Raw genomic sequence first — 23665 nt, 5'->3', positions numbered from 1 at the left:
CCGTTTTGCATCTCTGCACCTCCTAAAAGTCTTGATGTGGCTTCTTTTTTATATTTTTAGTTATAGGACATCTGTTCAGCTAGACTTCAGATGGTTCTCCAGGTTGATTGTTCTATGATTAAGTTGTAGTTTTAATATGGTCATGGGAGGAATCAAGCACAGCCTTTATCTAATCCACCATCTTGAATCCCACAATCTATGTATCAATTTCTTTTCAATTACTCTACTTGGAATTTACTAGTCTTTCTGGATTTGAATTTTGCTGTCTTCAAATATTAAGGAAAAATATATCATTATCTCGTTTAGTATTTTCTTGACCCCACTTTCTACTATCTGTTGAGTTTTTCATTCATGTATATTAGGGCTTCTTACTCAATACACCATGTCCTTTAATTTCCCTTTCATATTTAAATTTTCATTTTATTAGACATTCTTTCATAATTTTTTCATATTATTTTCTTTCTAATTTTAAATGCCTACATTGTTTACATTAATGCGAAACTTATTTAGGAGTAATATAAATAAATGCCAGTATGGCCAAGTGTAAGATTTAGCCTACCACGGATGTTTTTGGAATATCCTAATGTAGTTGAACTTTTTTTTTTAAGTGCTAGCATTTCTACCCATTCTAGGCCATAATATATATTTATTGATGCACTATTTATTGATATTTGCAGTGCACTCTCTCTGCATCAGCATTTTAAGTAATAAAACAAGGCAGTTTGATGTGCTCTTTCATAGTTATTTTAATTTAGCTATGAATAATGTAAAGTTATGATTTGTATGAAATCTTGAAAATAATTTTCCCAAATTTCACATTGAATTCCAAATACATTTTATAAATGTACTTATAATTTGATTTAGACACAAATAAAGAACTAAATGAACCTGAAAATTTCTTTTGAGCACAAAACTCACAGATTTTGGTTGTGTACAACTATATTTATAGTAATAAATGAGAATATTTTTTATGATGGATGGACAAAAACAAAAATCCCCCCCCCCAAAAAAAGCAAAACTTTTCAGAAGGCTTGGTGTGAAATATATGATAACTTACCTTTAAAGTGTTATATGCCAATATTAAACTTTTAGTTTTACTGAATGGAAGTTTGCAAATGCCATCATTTCAGCTCCAGTCATTTTTCCAATAGGGAATTTATATATTGACAAAACTTATATTGTGTTTGAGAGAAAATGTATCCAAGTGAATATACCTCTATTGACATTCATTTTTCTATGAACTAATCTTTAAAAACTAACAAATTTGCAGGTTAGATAACTATGAATTCCATTAAGTTAATTCTATGTTGTTATGTTGTATTATTTTTGAGAAACTAATGGAATTATTTAAAGCTATTATGATCCATTATTTTGCTTTCGTTGTATTAAGCTTTTATAGGGAGAGAAACAGCTCTGGGAGGTAGAATTGTTTACTTGAAAAAGCATTTATGGTCAATCCTATTTATGATCAAATGGCCCTACTGCTAACTAGCTGCGTGACTAAGAATCTTTTCTGCACTCCATTTTCCTCACCTGTAAAGTAGTTGTGATAATACACATATGATAGGGATGTAGTGAAAACTAAATTAGATGACATATTTAAAGCGTCTATAGCAATACTTGACATCATATATTGAAAACTTATTTTGTTTCAGGTATCATATTAGATGCTGAGATACAGAGAGGACAGGTAACTCCTAGCACGTAATAGTTAAGTCCATTTTGACCTCTTTGATGGTACTGAGCTCTTATTCCATGTCAGATTCAGATTTACACTGCTTAATCAATAGCCAGCTCCCAGTTATTTTTAAAGCCTTGTCACTCCCTCACTAGTGCTTTCATGTATGTGTTCTGGTTCAGTTCCACTCATTTTCCAACTGATAAGATAGTGTACTCTTCAGTTCAGAAATCTACAATGCCTTTCATGCTTCATCACTCATCTGACTCCCTGGCCTATGATGGGAACTGGGTGATGGGAACTAACAATGAGTTTCTATTATATGGAAATGTCTATGCTTGGCAGTACTCTCTGAGTACTGAGACCGTCCCCCCTTTTTATAAAGCAGGCTTGTCTTCTTATGGGACCCTGCCAGGAAAATGAGATGAAAATATTTAGTGCTATATCCAGTGAATCTGCCTAAATTCTCCGAAGGCTTGGACCACCTCATTTAACCCAAAGCCCCACCTTTACTGATTTGTCTTACCTTCTCTAGTATTGCTCAGCCCCAAGATCATAATAGCTTTACTTGCATCTCACAATATATAGTACCTTAGTTCTACCCTGGTTCAAAAATATCTTAACAAAGAGATGCATGTATTAGTGACCTAGGAGAGCAAGAATCTAGGTCTGTCAACTTAAGTTTTTCCATTGACTTTATATATGAATTGACAGTTGTTTTCTCTCCATAAGCTATACTGTTAAATTATGGACTTCTGTCATTGCTCTTCAACAGAGTAGGTCATATTACCCTTTTTCACAGGAATCTGGAGTTCACTCCCTTTAGACAAATTTGAGCCTCATTTTCCTCAGTCATAAGTCAGTGATTATGGTACCTGACTCTTTGGGTTTATGGGATTAAGTAGAATAAAAAATAATAAAAGAGATTACCACACTGCAGTATATAGTATACACTCAATAAATAGGAATCTGTCACACATAAGAGTACCTTAATAAACTCTCACTTACTTATATTATATACTGGATGAATTTTTGAAATGTAGAATTTAGGAGAAAGGCATTATGTTGTGTATCCTCTACTCTAGTGATTCCCAACTGTGTTGTAAGAAACTCTTGGGTTTCTAAGACTGTTGCATTAGAAGGGAGCAGACTTTCTTACTACCCTCCTTCAACTGTTTCAATCCCAAGCAGTGTAGTTGGATTTTTTAAGTTGTATTTATATCGTAATTTCATTAACTTATAGAAGACTTCATTGGGCAAGCCCAAAATCTGCAGGATAGGCTGGCAGGCTGGAGACCCAGGGAAGAGTTGCAGTTCAAGTTCAAATGTAATCATCTGGCAGAAATCTTTCATGATTGTGGGAGATCAGACTTTTTGCTATTAAGGCCTTCAATTGATTAGATGAGGCCCACACACATTATAATCTACTTTACTAAATGTTCACCAATTTAAATGCCAATCTCATCAAAAAAAAAAAAAAAAGCCCACTTTTTTCAGAAACATCCAAAATAACGTTTGACCAAATATCTAAGTACCGTGGCCCAGACAAATTGACACATAAAATTAACTATAACAGGCACAAATTAGCAAAATCAGAGCTGAAAGAGGAGGCATCACTACTGACCTTACAGAAATTAAAAGGATTATGCTATGAAAAATTTCATGCCAACAAATTAGAAAATTTAGATGTAATTAACAAATTATTAAAAAACAGAAAACTACTGAGTCTGATTCAAAAAGAAATAGAAAATCTGAATAGAATTACAATATGCAATTGAATTACTAATTAATTGATCACCTAGAAAGTAAAGACCAGGAGCAGATAACTTCAATGGTGAATTTTACCAAATGTTTAAAAGAAAAATTAATATGGATTCTACACATAGTCATCCAAAAATAGAAGAGGGAAGTAGGATTAGTGATTAGCAATTCAGACTTGACATACTTGATAAAAAGGAGTTAATCATGATTCCAAATTGTGATTCTTCACTTTTCTCTTCATTTCTTCATCACTTCCAATTTTCCATTAGAACCCCCTGTGACAGTTGGCCTGTTGGATACTGGGTTGAGTCTGTCTAAATCATTGAAGAGTATTTGTCATCATGGTGGATCAATAGATAACAAAAAGAAGTGTCATTAAAGCTTGAATGCTCACTATGCCATGCTGTTTGACAATTTCCATGTACTAATTTTTTTTAATTTCTGTTAATTGCATCAGATTGCTGGATTTGTTTTTCTTTTAATGCCAATAATGAACTATTAGTTTGCCTTGTATTATGTGGATTGTACGTAGTTTTTAAATGAGGCTGATGGTTTTATAGAGATATTATTCATGTACCATAAAATTCACTATTAAAATTGTACAACTCAGTGGTTTTTGAATATTCACAAGATTGTGCAACCGTTACCACTGTCTAATTCCAGAACATTTCCATCACCTCAAAGGAAACTGTAACTTTTAGCAGTCATTCTTCATTTCCTTCTCCCTTCAAACTCTAACAATCACCAATCTACTTTTCTATCCATTTTGATTTACCTGTTTTGAACTGTCCTGGCATTTCTGTTGAAGTTAATTGACCGCAGATGTACTGATTTATTTCTGGACTCTCACTCATATTTTATCGATCTATGTATCTATCCTTATGCCAGTATCACACTATTTTAATTACTGTATCTTTATGGCAAATTTTGAAATCTGGAAGTAAATGAACTCCAGCTTTGTGCTTTTTTCTATATTGTTCTAACTATTCTGGGTCACTTGCATTTCCATATGAATTTTAAGATCAGCCTGTGCATTTTCACAAAAAAATGGCAGTGCAATTTTGATAAGGATCGCATCAAATCTGTGGATTAATTTGGGGAATATTGCCATCTTAACAATATTATTAATAAATCTTCCAATCCATGGACACAGAATGTCTTTCCACTTATTTAGATCTTTAATTTCTTTCAATAATCTTTTGTAGTTTTCATAAGTCTTGCACTTCTTTGGTTAAATTTATTTCTAAGTATTCCATTATTTTGATGCTATTTTTGGATTCTTTTTGCTAGCATATAGAAAACAAAACTTTTTTATATTAATCTTGTATCATGGAATCTTGCTGAACTCATCTAATCATTATTTGGTGATTATTTGGGTTCTCTATATATAAAATTATGCAATCTGCAAAAAAAGATAGGTTTTTTTCTTTCTTTTCAATCTAGATAGTTGTTTTTTTCCCCTTTTCTTGCCTAATTGGACTAGATAGAACTGTCAGCACTATGTTGAATGGAAGTGGTCATGGTCTTGTTCCTGATCTCAGCAGGAACAGATTTTGATCTTTCAACTTGAGTATGATGTTAGCTAAGGGTTTTTCATAGACACTGTTTGCCAGGTTAAGGAAGTTCCTTCTATTAGTAGTTTGTTGAGTATTTTTATCATGAAAAGATGTTAGACTAGATCAAATGCTTTTTGGCATCTCTTGAGATGATGATGTGTTTATGTTCTTTATTCTATTAATATGGTACATTACATTAATTTTTTTTGAATGTTAAGCCAACCTTGATTTCCTGAGATAAATGACACCTGGTCGTGATGTATTATTATTTTTATATATTGCTAGATTTTGTTAGCTAGTATATTTTTGGGGATTTTTGCATCTGTATTTATATGAGGTATTGGTCTGTAGTTTTCTTTTTATGTGGTGTTTTTATCTAGTTTTGGTATTAGGGTAATACTGCCATAATAGAAAGAGTTGGGTACTGTTTTATTCTTTTCTATTTTTTGGAATATTTTTTGGAACATTGGTCTTAATTCCTCTTTAAACCTTTGATAGAATTCACCAGTGAAGCTATCTGGACCTGGGCTTTCCTTTGTGGCATCTTTTTTATTACTATCAATCTCTTATTATAAGTCTATTCCAATTTCCATATATTATTTGTATCTTTAAATACAACCCTTGAGGTAGGTGGCATGTTGACAATTCTAAAAAGGAGGAAACAGAACTTAAATTTCTTGTCCTAGTTTTTCAAATAATAAGTGACAAAGCTAGGATTCTCTTCAGTCTAGCTCTAAAAATCAAGTCAATTTACATTGTATCACACTATCTTCCATGGACACTGATTAAGATTATATATTCCCTTTTTTCCTAGGTATGTACACAGAGTTATAAGACACTAAAGCCATTAGAGAAATGTGGGGACGTTGAAGCAAATATCTTTTTTTTTTTTAATTTTATTGGGGAAGGAGAACAAGACTTTATTGGGAACAATGTGTACTTCCAGGACTTTTTCCCAAGTCAAGTTGTTGTCCTTTCAGTCTTAGTTGTGGAGGGCGCAGCTCAGCTCCAGGTCCAGTTGCCCTTGCTAGTTGCAGGGGGCACAGCCCACCATCCTTTGTGGGAGTTGAACTGGCAACCTTGTGGTTGAGAGGGCATGCTCCAACCAACTGGAGCTCAGTGGCAGCTCAGCTCAAGGTGCCGTGTTAAATCTTAGTTGCAAAGGGCGCTGCCCACCATCCCTTGCGGGACTTGAGGAATCGAACTGGCAACCTTGTAGTTGAGAGCCCACTGGCCCATGTGGGAATTGAACCGGCAGCCTTGGGAGTTAGGAACATGGAGCTCCAACCGCCTGAGCCACCGGGCCGGCTCGAAGCAAATGTCTTTTAACAAGCCAACTTTCAGTCAATGTTTTTTGCACAGATTGTGGACATCTTGTGGAAAGATTTAATTCAACCCATTTTTAGTTATCTATCCTCCATCTGGAAGTCAGATTTTGGTAATGTTTTTGATGTTGCCTTTTATCTATTGATATACTTTTGTTTTTATATGGCAGGGATGACCTATGGGTTTCTCCTGCTGAAGAAAATTGTCTTCTCAGCTAAACTTCTCTCTCTTTCCTTTCTTTCTGAGAGAGCTTGAGTTTGTAAGAACTATTTCTGGGCTTTTTAATGAAGAATTCAGATTAGGAGACATAAGAAAAGTGTTGTAGGGAGAAAGGGAAGGGAGTAAAGGAGAACAGTCATGTAGGCTAGGGTTTTGTGAGTGTTTTGAGGCAAGGGTTTCAAAAGTAAGAGATGAGGAGAGGTAAATTAATGAATGAAAGAGGTTATTGTGAATTGGACCCCTTTTTATGTTTTCTGAAAAAAATACAAGTGAATAGTTCATTTTGTTTTGTCCACTGGAATAAGTTTATTTAACTACAAGACTAGTCCAAATGTGGACCATGAGGGTTAGTTTATATTAGTATTACACTTCTACCTTACAATGAGGATGTTTCTGACTTTGGTTTTATATATAGGTGAACCCCTATACACAAAGTGATAGTGAGTGACTTTTGAATCTGGTTTGCATGAGACATGATTAATTCACTCATTAACTCAACAAATAATTATTGAAAACCAGTTCTGTTCCAAGCCCTGTGGAAGATGTTGGGTGAATAAAATGCTTATGATCCTTGACTTCATGGAATTTATAGCCCAGGAAAGGAGACGGATATTTAATGATTATCCACATAAGCCTATGGATGATTACAATTTGTCATATGAAGAGAAAGTACAAGAAATTATGAGAAATAAGCACGTGACACCTAAGTTAAATGGATGGGGCTGGTCAGGGAAGCCATCTCTGAGGAAGTAGTTAAAAGCTAAGACCTGAGGTCTGAGTAGGAGTTACCCACATGATGAAAATTCCATTAGAAGATTCTGCATATACACACGTTCTAAATTGGGAAAGAGCTGTGTTCTTTTGAGAAATTAAAAGCCGTAAGAGCTAGATCATGGTAACTGAGAAGGATATGTAGCTGAAGAGGTAGGCAGGGGCAAGATCACCCAGTCCATGTACAAAATTTTAAAAAACTGTATTTTAACCCGTGTCCACATGGGAGTTATTCAAATATGAATTTGGCAGCCCATTTCCTTCCCTACCCCAATCGAACTCTTTAGATGTTCAATAACCATGTATCTGTGTTCCAGAAGACCAGTTCTATATCTAGTTAAGGAGATTTTTAGTGCTGTCGCTCTCAGGACCATGCGTACAATTTTGCTAGGTGAAAAGACAGTTAACATTCTGTGTTTGACTGTCCCCTAATCCAACAATGTACAATTGAAACTGGCTAGATCGGGTGAGAGGTCTGTGAGCATAAGACAGATTTTTTGGGGGAGATGTCAGTATGTTATCTACTGCTGTACTCTGTGTACTTTTTCCTCATTTAATGAAGCACAATTTTTTCAGGTTAAAGATGTAAAAGCTGAGGGTCATGGAGATGAAATGACATTCCCACAGTTGATGGGAGAGTTGATTTGATACCTCTCAGTTGAGAACTCTTGTTTCTAGAACATCCTGTCAATCAGATATTGATAATTAATAATCATGCATCCATTGATCTCTTAATTTGTTCCCCAAGTAGTCAATAAATAATTAATGAAAAACAATTGGAAACTGAGACTATACTCAAGAACAACTGGACATTTTCTTAAATCCTTCAGAGCTATAATGAAGTCCTAATATGTTTTAAAAAATAAAATATTAACCATTATAAGCCAAATTACCTATCTAGAATGAAATTTAAAATAAATTCCCTGAGGGAAGTATTCTTTCTTTTGGGTGGAAGGTTTAATGTGAGAGCCAGGCCTCCTAGATTCCACTTAGTCCCACTGTTCATTTAACAGCTTTTTTAGTAAGCTTATAATGTGTGCATAAATAATAAATAATAATATTTATTATTGATGTTGATATCACCAACATATGTGTCCTAAGACTAAATGAATAGCAAGTTTCATTTTGGTGCGAGTTTGAAAAAAATCAATCCTTTATCTGAAAGCTGGCAAAATACCTGGTTCCTAATATATTCTGCAACTCATAATGTCAAGGGGATTTGACTTTCAAGCACACAACAGGTACAAAGTGTAACTAGCAACACGAAACTCGTGCTTTTAAGTCCCATATCCATTTTGTGAACCATATCTAAAACCAGTAGATATCTATGAGTCTGTTTCTGTTTTGTTTGTTCTTTTTTATTTAGATTCCACATATAAGTGAAATAATATACTATTTGTCTTTCTCTGTCTGACATATTTCACTTAGTATAATGCCCTCTATGTTCACTCATGTTATCACAAATAGCAAGTTTTCATCCTTTCTTATGGCTGACTAATAGTCTATTCTGTGTGTGTGTGTGTGTGTGTGTGTGTGTGTGTGTGTATCACTCTCAAGGGCATTAGATATATCATATCTTCTTTTTCAGTTAATCTACTGATGGACACCTAGGTTGCTTCCATATCTTGACTATTATAAATAATGTTACAGGAACATAGCTTTTCAAATTAGTATTTTTGTTTTCTTTGGGGAAATACCCAGAAGTGGAATTGCTAGATGATGTCATCACTTTATTTTTAATTTTTTGAGAGACCTCCATACTGTTTCCTATAGTGGCTGCACCAATTTATAATTCCACCAGCAGTTTACAAGGGTTCCCTTTTTTTTTCACAATTCCACCAACTCTTGTTTTGTTGAGTTTTTGATAGTAGCCATTCTGATAAGTATGAGGTGATATCTCACTGTGGTTTTTATTTGCGTTTTCCTGACGCTTAGTAATGTTGAGAATCTTTTCATATCTGTTGGCCGTCTGTATGTCTTCTTTGGAGAAATGTCTATTGAGTTCCACTGCCAATTTTATAATCGTTTTTTTTGTTTGTTTGTTTTGTTTTAATGTTGAGTTGTATGAGTTCTTTACTGATGGTTTCCAGAGTGGAGGGGTTTTGGGGGATGGGTGGAAAAAGTGAAGGGGAATAAGACATACAAACTCCTAGTTGTAAAATAGTCACGGGGATGTAATATGTACTACAAGGAATATAGTCAATAATATAACTTTGAATGGTGACAGATGAGTACTAGGCTTGCTATGGTGATCACATAAAGTATATAAAATGTCGAATCACTGTGTTGTATACCTAAAACTAAAATAATATTGTATGTCAACTATACTTTAATAAAAAAATGAAAGTACCCATATGAAGAAACAAAAGTAATGGATATGGTCAACACAAATATTTCAATAGTAAGAACACAGAAGACCTGAAGCTTATTGCATAAGACATTAAAAAACAGAACATTGAAAATAGTTAATATTAGGGTTTGTTTTAATCCTCTAAAATCCATATATGAGGAAGAAAGGCTTTGGAGTAGTATCTTTCTTTCTGTTCTTCCATTTATGGCTTGAATGTTTCCTATAAACGTATTTGAAATAGAACTACAGAAGAAATTGAGAGAAAAGGCAGCGCATTCAGGTCAGTTACTGGAACATCAATGGATGGCTTTCAAACCTCTACTAGACCATCTGGACCAATAACAGTATTGATCAGTGCTCAGTACAGCACTGTGGAGAGGGCTCTAGTTGGTCCCAGGTGTGATAGATGGACATCAGCTCTGGCCCTCGGCCGAGCATGTCTGAGAAAGGCACCCATGACCTTGTGATCTTGTGGCTGGATGAATCCATTTTTGTTAGCTGGTTTGTTTTTTGCGGAAGTGAGAGTGGAGAAAAGAAGCCCAAGTAGTACACAGTGCCTAAAGAGAGTTGTTCATGACCAGAGATGAGGCAAATTTAACGCTACATCATTTAGAAGTCCGTCCTACAATATTTCAAAGTGTTTCCACTAAAGTTTTGAAAACTTTTTCAGAGTGGAAATTTTAATGTATTTGAGAAAGAGGATGGAGTTCTTTCCTGTACCTTAATTCTGGATCCTAAATGCCACTAACTGAGGGAGCAGTTTTAAAATAAAATTATAGCACTATTTGACTGTCCTTACTGTTGCATCTATGCCAGGGAGAGAGAAGACAAGTAAATGCTAATGTAGACTCTAGGCCTGACAGAACTTCAGTGGATCTGTTTAGCATTTGGGGTCAGGAGTCCTTTAGAGAATCTCATGCAAGCCATCTAGGCAACCAGTACTTCATGCGCTTAATTTTGCATACAATTTCAGGGAATCACAGAATCTTGATATGAGCTTAAATCAGCCTAAGACACCCCTCCCCCATTTAAGATCTCTTGGACTAAGTAATAAAAACAGTAGCATGTAGTTCTGAAAAAGTCAAGCTAGGAGATTTTGGCATTGATAAGGAAGCTGAGCTCCAGAACTAGAATCTACCTGAGGACTCTCTATCTGTTCATCTGTAGCCAGGAGCACGAGTCCACATGGTGCTTGCCTACAGGTGAGAGGCTGTGAGCTGAACAAAGCTGCTTTGTATTGCAGATTATCTTTAGAGTTCTTATATCAGGTTCCAGAATAATTGGACCACTCCAGCTCTCCACCCCTTTGTCCAGCCTCAGCCTGGACATATCCACCTCAGCCTCCCATGACTCTTCCCTTCTCCCTCCTGGGACTATATTGGCAACTCAGTAAATGCTTGTAACTCCAAGAAAAGCAGGTCCACATACCCAAGAGTACCTCCTTGGATGTCAAAAATGGGTCCACAGTCCCCGTGCCCATGGTAATTGGGCAATGTTCCCCATTCTACTTCAAAAAATCAAGAAAGTCTCGTCACCCTCGTAGCATCATGTTTGACTAATTACGTTAAAATCGTATTTCGATTCAGGAATTCAGGGCAGAGAAGTAAAAGCTGTGTGTGAAAAGCACACCCCACTTGTGTCTGAGGCCAGCAAATGATCTGTGAAGCAACATTTGAGATCCACTGCTCCAGCGTAAATAACAGTGAAAGTTAGTAGCCACAACCCTTGAGCATTTACTATGTGTGAGGCACTTAATACAGGGATTCCCATATAAGCCTCTGAACAAATCTAAGAGGTAGGTACCTTGATGACGATGCCATCTGTAGAGCATCTGAGGAAGATGAAGTAAAAAGAGGTAAAGGAAGTAAAAAGAACTTGCCCAATTTCATACAGTTAGGAAGAGAAGGAGCCAGGACTGCCAGGCAGGTCTGTCTAAATAGTGAGTTTGGGGCTTCTTACCATTTTTTTATGCCATGTGGTATAGGAATACCTGTGGTGGCCCGGTGAAGCCTGTGGACCCCTTCTCAGAATAATTTTAAGTACTTAAAGTGAAACATCGAATTCCAAAGGAAACTGAATATGTTGAAGTTCAGTTATAAACCTATTAAAAATAAATACACGTATAATATATAGTAACATGTGCTACTTTTGTGAGGCTTTGAGTAACAAAGTCTAGGGGCAAGGTGAATAACTACCACAGTTTCAAAGGAATGATACATGTAAACAATGTTCTGAGATATCTGTAAGAACCCTAAGGTGATACGAAAAGCTCTCTGATTTCTATTGATAACGAAGTCACACACACTGCTAATACAATTGTGCTTTGTTGCCTACATTCATTATGGAACAGAATGCTAAATTTCACATAAAAGTTGGTGAAAATAAAGTTGATTCTGTTTTATTACCTCATCCGAGTTCATGGACTCTTTGAATTCTATCCACAGACCCCAGGATGAGAACTCTTTCTGTAGTTCGTCCTTTTCATTAGCATGTTGCACGGCCTCTCCCTAGAATGATTAAAGTATCTATTTCCTTATATCTCTGATAGTCTGTGACTTTCTCTAGTAGATGGTGAAAATAAAAAGCAATGTGACTTTGTCAAAACATAATTTGAACAACTCGACATGAAAGTAAGATACTTTTCCAAAGCAGTGTTCTTAGGAAAATGTACACTCATTCCAATGTTTCTTTGTTTGGTTTTTGTGCTGAAAACCTTTTAGACCTCCTCGTATCAAGTATGAGTAGACTCTATACCGTTGCTGGGATAATCTTTAGTTTTGTCTCTGAGTTTTTATCCTCTGTCCTCAGCCTTGGTTGCCAAACCTCCATTATTCTTCAGAAGCCCCCAGACCACCTCACTCTGAGATTCTTTTTTATCAGGTCTCACTCCTCTCTTTCTTCACCTCTCCCTTTGAGGAATTTCCTCTCATCACACTTTCCAAGTTTAAGTCCTGTATCTGATTTTGTCCTGTTCTTCTCTTTGTTTCCCTCCCTCTACTCCCACTCTCCTTCTCTTCAAGTTTTCTTATGTCACTACCTCCTTCCTCTTTTCAAAAAACTTGGGCTCAGCTATCTCTTTTTTTTTTTAATTTATTGGGGTGACAATTGTTAGTAAAATTACATAGATTTCAGGTGTACAATTCTGTATCACATCATCTATAAATTACATTGTGTGTTCACCACCCTCAACTATCTCTTTTTGAAAAGAGATCAAAATATCCTGATTCGTCCACACTCCCAGTTCAAACTCATGAGAAGGAAAACTGTGCATTCTTTTCTCTGCTTTCTCAATGCAGACCTCTTCAACTATCCTTTGGCAACCTGACACCTGTCCATACCACTCTGCTGAAACTGCTCTATGGAAGTCACCAAGGACTTTATCATTTTTAAATCTGACATCCTTTACTCTCTACTCACTTACCTGGAATTGTCTGGGGTATTTGGCATTGCTCTCCTCAGGTGTTTCTATTTCTCTCTTTTACTGTTCTTTCTTTACCCTTTAATGACAGCTTTTCTTTCTCCCTTTTCTATTTATGAGTCTTCGAATACAAAATAGCATATGTTTGTAAAAAGCATCATATATAATATATGCATATATACATACACATATATACGAGTAGTCTATCAACATTATATCAAATCTTATAAAATATATGTCTCCGAGGTTTTATGTGAGGATACAATGTGTGTGTAATTAATATATGACAGATATAAAGTTAATATATAACATTAAATATAAACTGTATATCCTATATGATATATAATATACACATATGTATGTGTATGCATATATATGTATGTTTGTGTATACACATTTAATCCACACAACAACCATTTAGATATGTACAATTATTTTCTCAGTTTTACAGGTACAGAAACTGAGGTACAGAGAGACTGGCTCACTTGCCCAAGATCCCAGAGCTGATTAAGTGCCTGAGCTAGGATTCCAACTGGTATAGTCTCAGTAAAGGGCCCATGCTTTCAACAATTCTCTTATACACCACCGTTAAGTTTCCCAAGAGAAGACATAGCACAGAGTGCTATTTTACCAGAGACACTGAGTTCCAAACTGAAGCCAGCTTCTCCCAGAATAACTCAGGCCTTCACTGGCCATATTTATGCTGAGACTCTCATGATTATTACAGATTGAAATCTCATTCAAGTCCAAATTTTCAAGTTATTCAAGAGCTTTCTTTCCCTCCTGATCTGATTGTCAGCAGCTATGGTATCTGTTGCCACTTCTGCCTCCTTCCCTCTCCTGCTACACCACAGCAGTTCAGGCCCAAGTTTCCTCTTCCCTCATCAACCTCCTATGTGGGCTCTCCTTGCTTTAACCCATTTTACACAACTGCCATATTTATCTTTCCAAGCATCATCCCCAGTATGCCATCCCTTCCTCAAAAACATTCAATGATTTCTTATTGCCTAAGAAACTAAAAACAGATCATTTAACATGACATTAAAGGTCCTTTCGAGTTTGTTTCACAACTACTTTACCAACTCTCTTTTCCTTATTTTTTCCTAACATCATAATTTGGCCACTGGGACGATTCTTTCTCCTTTATACCTATCTTCATACAATTGCCATTTTCTCCTCTCAAGGTCCTGCCTACCTTAAAGACTGTCAAACACCTGTCATGTCATAGAACCTATCTTGATCCCTCTTGCTCCCCAGAAGCTCTAACTTCTTTCTCTTCAGGAAATGTATACGTGTAACTACTGGTACCTCTGCTGAAGCACTTGGGTGCTGACCCATGTTTTAGGTATTTGCGTACATTTGTATCATATATGTCTTCTTTCCTGTAATGTATAATAGCACACTGTCTGTCACTTAGAAAACATCCAGTAACTATCTGTCAAATTGACTTTCATTGGATATTTCTGCTATAGTTGGCTAAAATAGTCACACTAGAAAACTCTTCTCCTTGTTTTAAAGCAAAACACATTTATCCACCAAATGGTAGCATCTAGAGAACTAGCCAACTTTATTCATCAGCCTTCACCATAAAATGGTTTTTCAAAATGAAATTCATCCTCCAAAAATAAATATATATATTTTTTTACCAGTGGAAATATTATTGTGAATGTGATGCAAGATCTGAAGGGAATCCCAAATAAGGAATTCAAAATAGAATTCTAGTTCATTTCCCCTTTCAAGGCTTTCTGGTGGCTTCTTATCACGATTACAATACAATGCAAACTCCTTCCGTGTTTTCCAAATCCTTACATGTTCCGGCTCGTGCTTACCTTCTGAATCCTCTCCTCCCACCCCGTCCCAATTGCTTACTTCTTACAAGACATTTTGCAGCTCCTTGAACATATATATCAAGCTCGTTCCTGACTTAGGGCTTTTATCCTTGCTCTTCTCTCCACCTGAAATGCTCCTCCCCCACCCTTGAGGTAGCTCTTTTCCCCCCTTCATTCAAGTCTCTGTTCAATGTCACCCTACCTGAAACAGGCCCTACCTTCATTCCATAACCCTCTATTTACTTGTTTTTTTAATAATACAATCCTCTGAAATTATCTGGCTCATGTGTTCCTTGTATCACTCTCCATTACCAAAAAGGATGGGGGATTTTCAGTGCTGTGTCCTAAGCACTTGAACAGAATCTGGCACATAGTTGAGTTTTAGCATATATCTTGAAAAAAATAAATGAATGGTTAATGAATGATAAGTAACTACTGTAAGGGAAGCAGTGTTAAATTAGAAGACTTGATTCTAGTGAGAATATTAATTATCCATTTTGAGTGATGTTTACATTTTATTTAAATACTTAAGCTATTTCAGGGACTCATATATGCTAATCTGGATGTTTCTTGGTAATATTACTTAATAGAGGAAAAGGAACAATAGTGTTAAAGTCAGCTGTCAACAGAAAATGTCAAAATGCATGCAGCTTTTTTCCCCGTGAGATTAAAAAAAAAATCTGTATTCACAACTGAGGTGGATTATCTGATGCTTTTTCAGCAAAGAAATGCTCAGGCTTGTCTTAGGCTGGAAAGCATTAGTTTATGTAATTCTAGCAATCAATTGTTTGCTCAAATCCACACCGTGTTATCACTAAAGGTCACAGGAAAGCTTATTTTGTTCCACGTCTGATTGAAAGGAAGGAAATGTCTTGTGAGGTGCCCTTCTCATATAATCAACAGTCATGAAAACCTCATTTTTTACAAGCAAGCCATCTTCTATTATTTTTAATAAATGTATTTTAATTAATTTACATATATAATTTTCCATACATGCATTCATTACCTGCAGTTATATTCCCATATACTGTATACAATCTTTTTGTTCTTTTTCTTTATGTTGTTTGTCTTCCCATTCCCCCAATTCAGTTATCTCCTGCCTTGTAACCTATGTTAGCAAATGTGTGTGTGTATGTATTTGTGAAGTACACACACATGCACCATGGAAGCCCTTGTTTAAAATCTAACATAATGCTGCAGTGAACATAGGGGAATATATATCTCATGGTGGTCAAGACATAGAAACAACCGAAGTGTCCTTCGATGGATTATTGGGTTAAGAAGATGTGGTTACATGTATATAGTGGAATACTAATCAACCATAAGAAAAGATAAAATACTGCTATTTGCGACAACATGGATGGATTTTGAAACTATCATGCTAAGCAAAATAAGTCAGATGGAAAGACACAAGAACCATATGATTTCATTCATATGTGGGATATAAAACAGAAAGCAACAAATGAACAAATACAACAAACAAACAAAAACTCATAGACAAGAGTTTAGTGATCACCACAGGTCAATGGGGGATGAGGGAGGTATAAGATAGTAAAGGGGGTCAAATATATGGTGACGGAAGGAGACTTGGCTTTTGGGTACACAATGCATCTAGATGATGCATTCTAGAATTGTACACTTGAAACTTATATAATCTGATTGACCAATGTCACCCCAATAAACTTAACAAAATTTAAAATAAATAAATAAAAGAAGTGACCCATACACAAGAGAAGAAATATTCTGCAGTTTAGATCAGATTTTAACAAGCTACGAGGCAAATTGCTTAAAATATGTTCTGTCTGAAATTTAGAAGACAGTGTTCAAATGGCATTCTGGAAAAGGTAAGAAGATATAGAAAACAAATTGTACTTGCTAGGTACTGTGGTGGGGGTGAGCCTTTGACTACAAAGATTTTGCACAAGGAATTCACCAAATTGCCATGCGTTTCAAGTGTTTATTCCATTGTATGGATGCGCCTCAATTTGTTCATCCCTTCATTCATGGAGGGGCATTTGAGTTGTTCTCAGCCTTTGACAAATATGAGTAGTGCTACCACAAACATTCATGGATAGGTTTTTGTGTGAACATATGTTATTTCTCCCAGGAATGGGATTTCTGAATCAAACGGTAACTGCACATTTGTAAGAAATTACCAAGTCATTTCTTACAGTGAGTGCACAATTGGAAATTCACAAGGGTGATGCAGGAGCGCTCAAGTTGTTCTTCAGTCTGGCTAGCACCTAGTAGCATCAGTATATTTTTCAGCAGTTCTCCAAAGTATGGTGCATCTTACTGTGCTCTTAATTTGCTTTTCTCTAATGGCTAATAATGTAGGAGAATTTTTCATGTGCTTATTGAACAACTGCATGTCAATTTTTTGTGAAGTATCCTTTGGTGTATTTTGCCCACTTTAATGTTGGGTTGTTTGTTTTCTAATTTTTGACTTTTGAGAGTCCTTTATGTCTTCTGGATAGAAATCCTTTGTTGGATATAAGATTGCAAATATTTTTTCAGTCTGTAGCTTGTATTTTTCTGCTCTTAAGCGTGTCTTTCTCAAAGCAATTTAAAATATATATATGGAGGATGTCTGATATAATCATTTTCTTTTTTTTGAATCATGTTTTTGAGACCTCTTTGCCTAATTTCATGTCATAAGATTTTTCTCTCTTTTAAGGAATTTTAATTTTAAAATTTTGCTATTTTTTCCTCTGATTCTGGATAATCATCAAGGGGAGGATACTGAGGAAAGATACTGAAAGTCAGCAGACTGACACTGACTAACCTCATAAAATGGAATACTACTCTGCCATAAGAAAAGATGAAATAGTGTCATTTGCAACAACATGGATGGATCTTGAGATTACTATGCTAAGTGAAATAAATCAGACAGAAAAAGTCAATAACCATATGACTTCACTGATATGTGGGATATAAAACTGAAAACAACAAAGGAACAAGACAAACAAATGAAGAAGCAAAAACTCATAGACACAGACAATAGTTTAGTGGTTACCAGAGGGTAAGGGGGGAGGGGGGTGGGAGATGAGGGTAAAGGAGATCCAATATATGGTGATGGAAGGAGAACTGACTCTGGGTGGTGAACACACAATGTGATATATAGATGATGTAATACAGAATTGTACACCTGAACTCTATGTAACTTTACTAACCACTGTCACCCCAGTAAACTTTAATTTGAGAGAGAGAGAGAGAGAGAGAGAGAGAGAGAGAGAGAGAGAGAGAGAGAGAGAGAGAGAGAGAAATCATTGACTCGGATAGCATTTTCCAATCCACTTCTAAGTTCCAGATCTCACTCTTTGGAAGTGAAAGCCCATGAAAGTTGCAAGACCATCTATGGCTGAGACAAGAGGGCAGAAGGAACTGCTGTATCCTCTTCTCCTCCATTCATATCATCTCTATTCTTCCTTTTAATGACTTTACCTTGTCCCCAACCTCTTTCAGTCCTTCCCCTTCCAGTCTTATATTTAACCTAATTCACTCATACTGCTCCCTCTCTAAATGATGGACCATACAAAGGTTCATTTTGTTCTTCTGCGTACTCTTATCCATGTTTGAAATTTTCACAATAAACTTTTTAATGCAGGTCTTGAATCTCCCTGTCATTGCTTTTCTGTCCAGTGTGAAGGAGTATTCCACTTGCATTCAGTTTTCTATATGGACTCCCAGTTGTGTCAGTGTAATTTAACAAAATTAAAAGTCAATTAAGTGAATGTTCCTCTGCTCTGCATTTGCAACTTTTTCACAAATTAAGGTGCGTGTGTGTGTGTGTGTGTGTGTGTGTGTGTGTTTCCAGGACTCTTGATTCAGTTCCATTGGTCTCCTTATCTGTCCCTGTACCCAAACTGCAAACTCTTCATTACTGTAGTTTTTGTACTTCTTACTGGCTAGTAGAGTAATTGCTCTTCTAGTTTTCTCAAGAATATCTTTGCTCTGCTTGACCGTTCAGATGTCTTTATATTTTAGAATCATCCATTGTAGCATTTGCACACACTTTCACATATAAATTCCTTCGCTTTTTTAAAAATTGGGTGCAGTTAATCTGCCTTTTCTCTTTTGTAAGGAATAACATGTTTACAGTATTGAATCTTTACATCCATGAATGTATTGTATTTTATATGTATGTAGGGCTGCATTAATAGATCCAAACAACATTTTTATATTTTTTCCTGTAAAGTTCTTAATTTCACTAGTTTAATTTATTCTAAGAGATTTAATGTTTTGGTATTATAAATTACATGTTATATTTTGTTTGCTTTCATTTTCATACATTTGTTGCTGGCAGATAACAAAGTTCCTATTTGTATATTTATCTTATACCTAGCAAACTTATATATACACCTTTATGGATTAAGTAGGTTAGCTATCTTGTTTGTTTGTTTGTTTTTTCTTCATACACAATCTAATCACCTGCTTATCATGGAAACTTTGTTTCTTACTTTCTGATCTCTTTCCCCTTTGCATTATTGCACTGGCTGCTATTCTGTTACAATATTGCATAGAAATGGTGATAGCAGGAACCCTAGTTGAGTTACCCAGTTCAAGGTAAGTGCTTTTAACTTGTCCTCAAAAGGTATGATGTTTGCTGTAGGTTTTTCATACATATCCTTTTTCTCGTTTACTAACATATCTTTAAGTTTTTAAAAGCTTCATTTTTAATAGTTTTAGATTTTTGTGAAAACCTCATTGATAGTGAAAAATTTCATATATGTCCTAGTCTTAGTTCCCCGTATTATTGAATGTTACATTAGTATGGCACAATTGTTGCAAATGATCAACCAATATTAATCCACTGTTATTTACAAAAATCCATACTTGATTCAGATTTCCCTATGTTTCACCACATTTCTCTTTCCTATTCCAGCATCCTTTCCTGGACACCCTCTGACTTTCAGTGACGTAGCTCCTTAGACTCCTCTTAGCTGTGCCAGTTGCTGAGACTTTCCCTGTTTTTGACGACCTTGACATTTTTTAGGAATATGGGTCAGGTAATTTGTAGAATGTCTCTCGACTGAGATTTGTCTGACATTTTTCTTATTATTTGACACAAATTCTGTTTTATGGGAGGAAGAACAGGGAGGTAAAGGGCCATTCTCATCACTTCATATTCACCGTGCATACTATCACCATGGTTTTTCAGTAATGACGTTAGCCTGAGGAGGGAGTGTTTGTCAGGTTTCTCCACAGTAAATTAATCCCCTTTTTAGGGGTGTCGCACTGTAATCTTTGGAAGAATAAGGGAGCCCTGTTTGATGATCTGCCGGACAGTCATCAAAATGAGGGATGACTGCAGAGACTCCAACCCCACATAGGGGAGGCCCCACAGACTTCAGCTCTCCATGTGCTGTCAGCACTGGGAGACCTTTAGTCGTGGTGACTAGGTGTTGGCTCTCTTACTTCTGGTTAGAGGATCAAAGAGAGGTAAGGGCCTTGTTTAGAGGAACCTGGCTTGAGATTCAGGAGAGTGAGGGACCTAGGCCCTGCCAGGAGTCACCAAGAAGACTCTTTGCAATACTTGAGTGGACTTCCCACTTCAGACAAACGAGGACACACAGATGCCCGCCCCCGCTGTCAGTCAGCCCTGGGAAGTCCTGGGCAGGACTGATAGGCGGAAGCTCCCACCCACTTCTCTACCTCTCAGGGGACTTTGGCTTGAGGGAGACATCTTCAGGTCAGCAGAGAAAGCCATTTCAGGCCCTGTCTGGAGAAAATATGAAAACCTTGAGGAGGACTCATGGTGTTTACGAACCTAGAACACAGATGGTCCCACAGAATCCACCCTGTCTCTAGGGTCAGCCCTCAGATACTTAAGGAGATGTAACTAGATATGTTATATCCTTGTTTCTGTCTTGAAATATTTTCTAGTTTCCCGCAATGATTTCTCTGAAATAAGGTTGGTATCAATATGTTGTTTAATTTCAAAAAGAAATTGGTGAATGTATATATATCTCCTTAGTTCTCTACTTTGGTTGAATTTCATTATGGTAGAAAAATACTTCGCATAACTGCAATTCTTTTAAATTTGCGGAGTGGTTTTTATGGTCTATTTGTGTGAATGCTCTGAGTGCACTTGAACAGAATGTACATTTTACTGTTGGAGTGTTTTTAAGTGGTAATTAGATCAATTTGCTTGATATTCTTTCTCAGGTTTTATTTTCTAATTATTTGATTAGTTACTGGGAGAGGAATGTTGATGTCTCCAAATATAGTCATATCTTTGACTGTTTCTCCTTTTCCTTTCTCTCGGTTTTTGTTTAATGTATTTTGAAGCTCTGCTTTTAGGTACATACACATTAAGGACTGTTACATTTCTTGGTAAATGGACTCTTTTATCATTATGTATTATTCCCTATTTATCCTTGATAGCTTTCCTTCTTATGAAGTCAATTTTTTCTGACATTATTAGAACTACCCAGTGATCTTTGTTTTTCATTTTATATATTTAAATAGCAAAAATAACACTTTTTTGGGGTACAGTACCATGATTTTCACCACTGTATAGATTTGTGTAATCACCACCATAATCAGGATACTGAACATTTCTATAACTGCCCCTCCATACAAAACAAAACAAAACACTTCTCATGTGTTACACTCATGTCCTCTCCCCACACCCAAAACTGACAGCCACTCATCTGTTCTCCACATTCATTGTTATATATTTCAAAGAACGTCATATAATGGAAGTGCTAGTGTACAGGTTCAGACAATTACATTCGCGAACTTGTTGCAGTGATGTTGCTAACCTTTTTTGATATCAGAGGGATTATTCATTATGAATTTCTACTGATTGCACAAATAGTGAACCAAGTTTGCTATTTGGAAGGGCTGAAAAGGCTGCGTGAAAAAGTTAGACAGCCTGAACTTTTCGCCAACAATTCATGGCTCTTGCATCACGACAATGCACCAACTCACACGGCCCTGTCTGTGAGGGAGTTTTTAGCCAGTAAACACATAACTGTATTGGAACCCCCTCCCTACTCACCTGATCTGGCCCCCAGTGACTTCTTTCTTTACCCAAAGGTAAAGGAAATATTGAAAGGAAGACATTTGGATGACATTGAGGACATCAAGGGTAATATAATGACAACTCTGATGGCCATTCCAGAAAAAAGAGTTCCCAAATTGCTTTGAAGGGTAGACAAGGCGCTGGCATCAGTGCATAGCTTCCCAAGGGGAGTACTTCAGAGGTGACTGTAGTCATATTCAGCAATGAGGTATGTAGCACTTTTTCAAGGATGAGTTCGTGAATTTAATTTTTCAACCTCGTGTGACTGTGTGTTGTGTGTGTGTATATCTACATCTATATCTATATCTATCATCTATATCTATCTGTATACCCGGGGTGCCAAAAAAATGTATACAAGTGGACACTTTGGTCAACGTTGCTCAAGCAGTAGTTCGCCATAATCAGAAGTGTCTGGACGCTGATGGTAACCACTTTGAGCACCTCTTGTAATTGTTGAAGTCAAACGTGACTTGTATTCATCTTTTGTTATTGGTATATATTGAGCATTACAATTCTAATACAGTTTTCCTTTCTTAAAAATGTGTATACATTTTTTGGCTATATATATATAAACATATAAATAAATCAAACAACACACATATATATATATATATGCACACACACATATATTATATATATTATTTTTTTCTTATTGATTCAATTTGTAGACCTCCTTGCCTAATTCGATGTCATTAGATTTCCCTCTATGTTTCTGTATTCAAGATTTATCCTTTCCAATTTGTCATTTTTTTCCTAATCCCAGCAAGTCATCAAGGGGGGGACAGTGAGGAAGGACTGAGGGGACCTCCAACTTCAGATGAAGGAGCCCCAGCCTAACTCCTGACCCTGCTGTTAGTCCAGAGAATCTGGACAGGGTCCCTGATGTGATGCTTTCCGATCCCATCAAAGGAGTCTGAAGAAAGCTCGGGATCACCTGAAGGGGCATGACTCAGGTCAGGAGACAAAGGAATCCCAGGTCCTCCTAGGTTTCAAGGAGGGGTCTCTGAGGGAAAATAGAAGGGACTTTCCACCAGGTAGAGGGAACCTTAGTCCCACGCCATCCCTGATGTCAGCCTTGAAAAGCTACAGGCATTGTCCCGGATGTGTTGTTTCTGGACTTCCATGTTGGGAGCTTAAGGAACCTGATATGAAGATTCCTCTGTGAGGTGTGGCTTCAGGTCAGCAGATGAGAGTCCAGCCAGGCTTCAACTTGAGGGCTCTGAGGAAAGACGAGGGACCTCTGTGACCCTGCCCCTGCTGTGTGCCCTAGGAAGTCCCAAGCAGTTTCCCAGATGTAGTGTATCTGGACTTCCATCTTGAGAGCTGGGAGTCATCAGCATAGGGAGGAGTCCAAGACCTTGCCATGTACCAAAGTGAGGACTCAAAGGGTGGACAGAGAGGACCTCTCACCACAAACAGACAGAACCTTACAGAAACACACATTTAGTGTCAACCCTGGGAGGCCCCAGGCATGGACATCAGGTAAAGACAACCCTCTGCATCTCCTTGACTTCTTTTTCTGGCATCTCATGGAGATGGTGGCCTTTACCTGAGGGACCATCGTCAAATTAGCAGATGGGATATGCTCAAATTAGCATAAACCCTGTCAGGAGTAAATATGATAATCTTGAGGTGCTCAGGACCTCACATCCTGGGGTCCTGGAGGGACCTCCCAGAATCCAGCCGTTCTCTGCTTCCAGTCTTGGGAAGTAAATATTTTTCAATAT

Source organism: Rhinolophus ferrumequinum, chromosome X (genome assembly GCF_004115265.2).
Source record: "Rhinolophus ferrumequinum isolate MPI-CBG mRhiFer1 chromosome X, mRhiFer1_v1.p, whole genome shotgun sequence".
Taxonomy (NCBI): Eukaryota; Metazoa; Chordata; class Mammalia; order Chiroptera; family Rhinolophidae; genus Rhinolophus; species Rhinolophus ferrumequinum.
Note: the sequence above shows the minus strand (reverse complement) of the source record.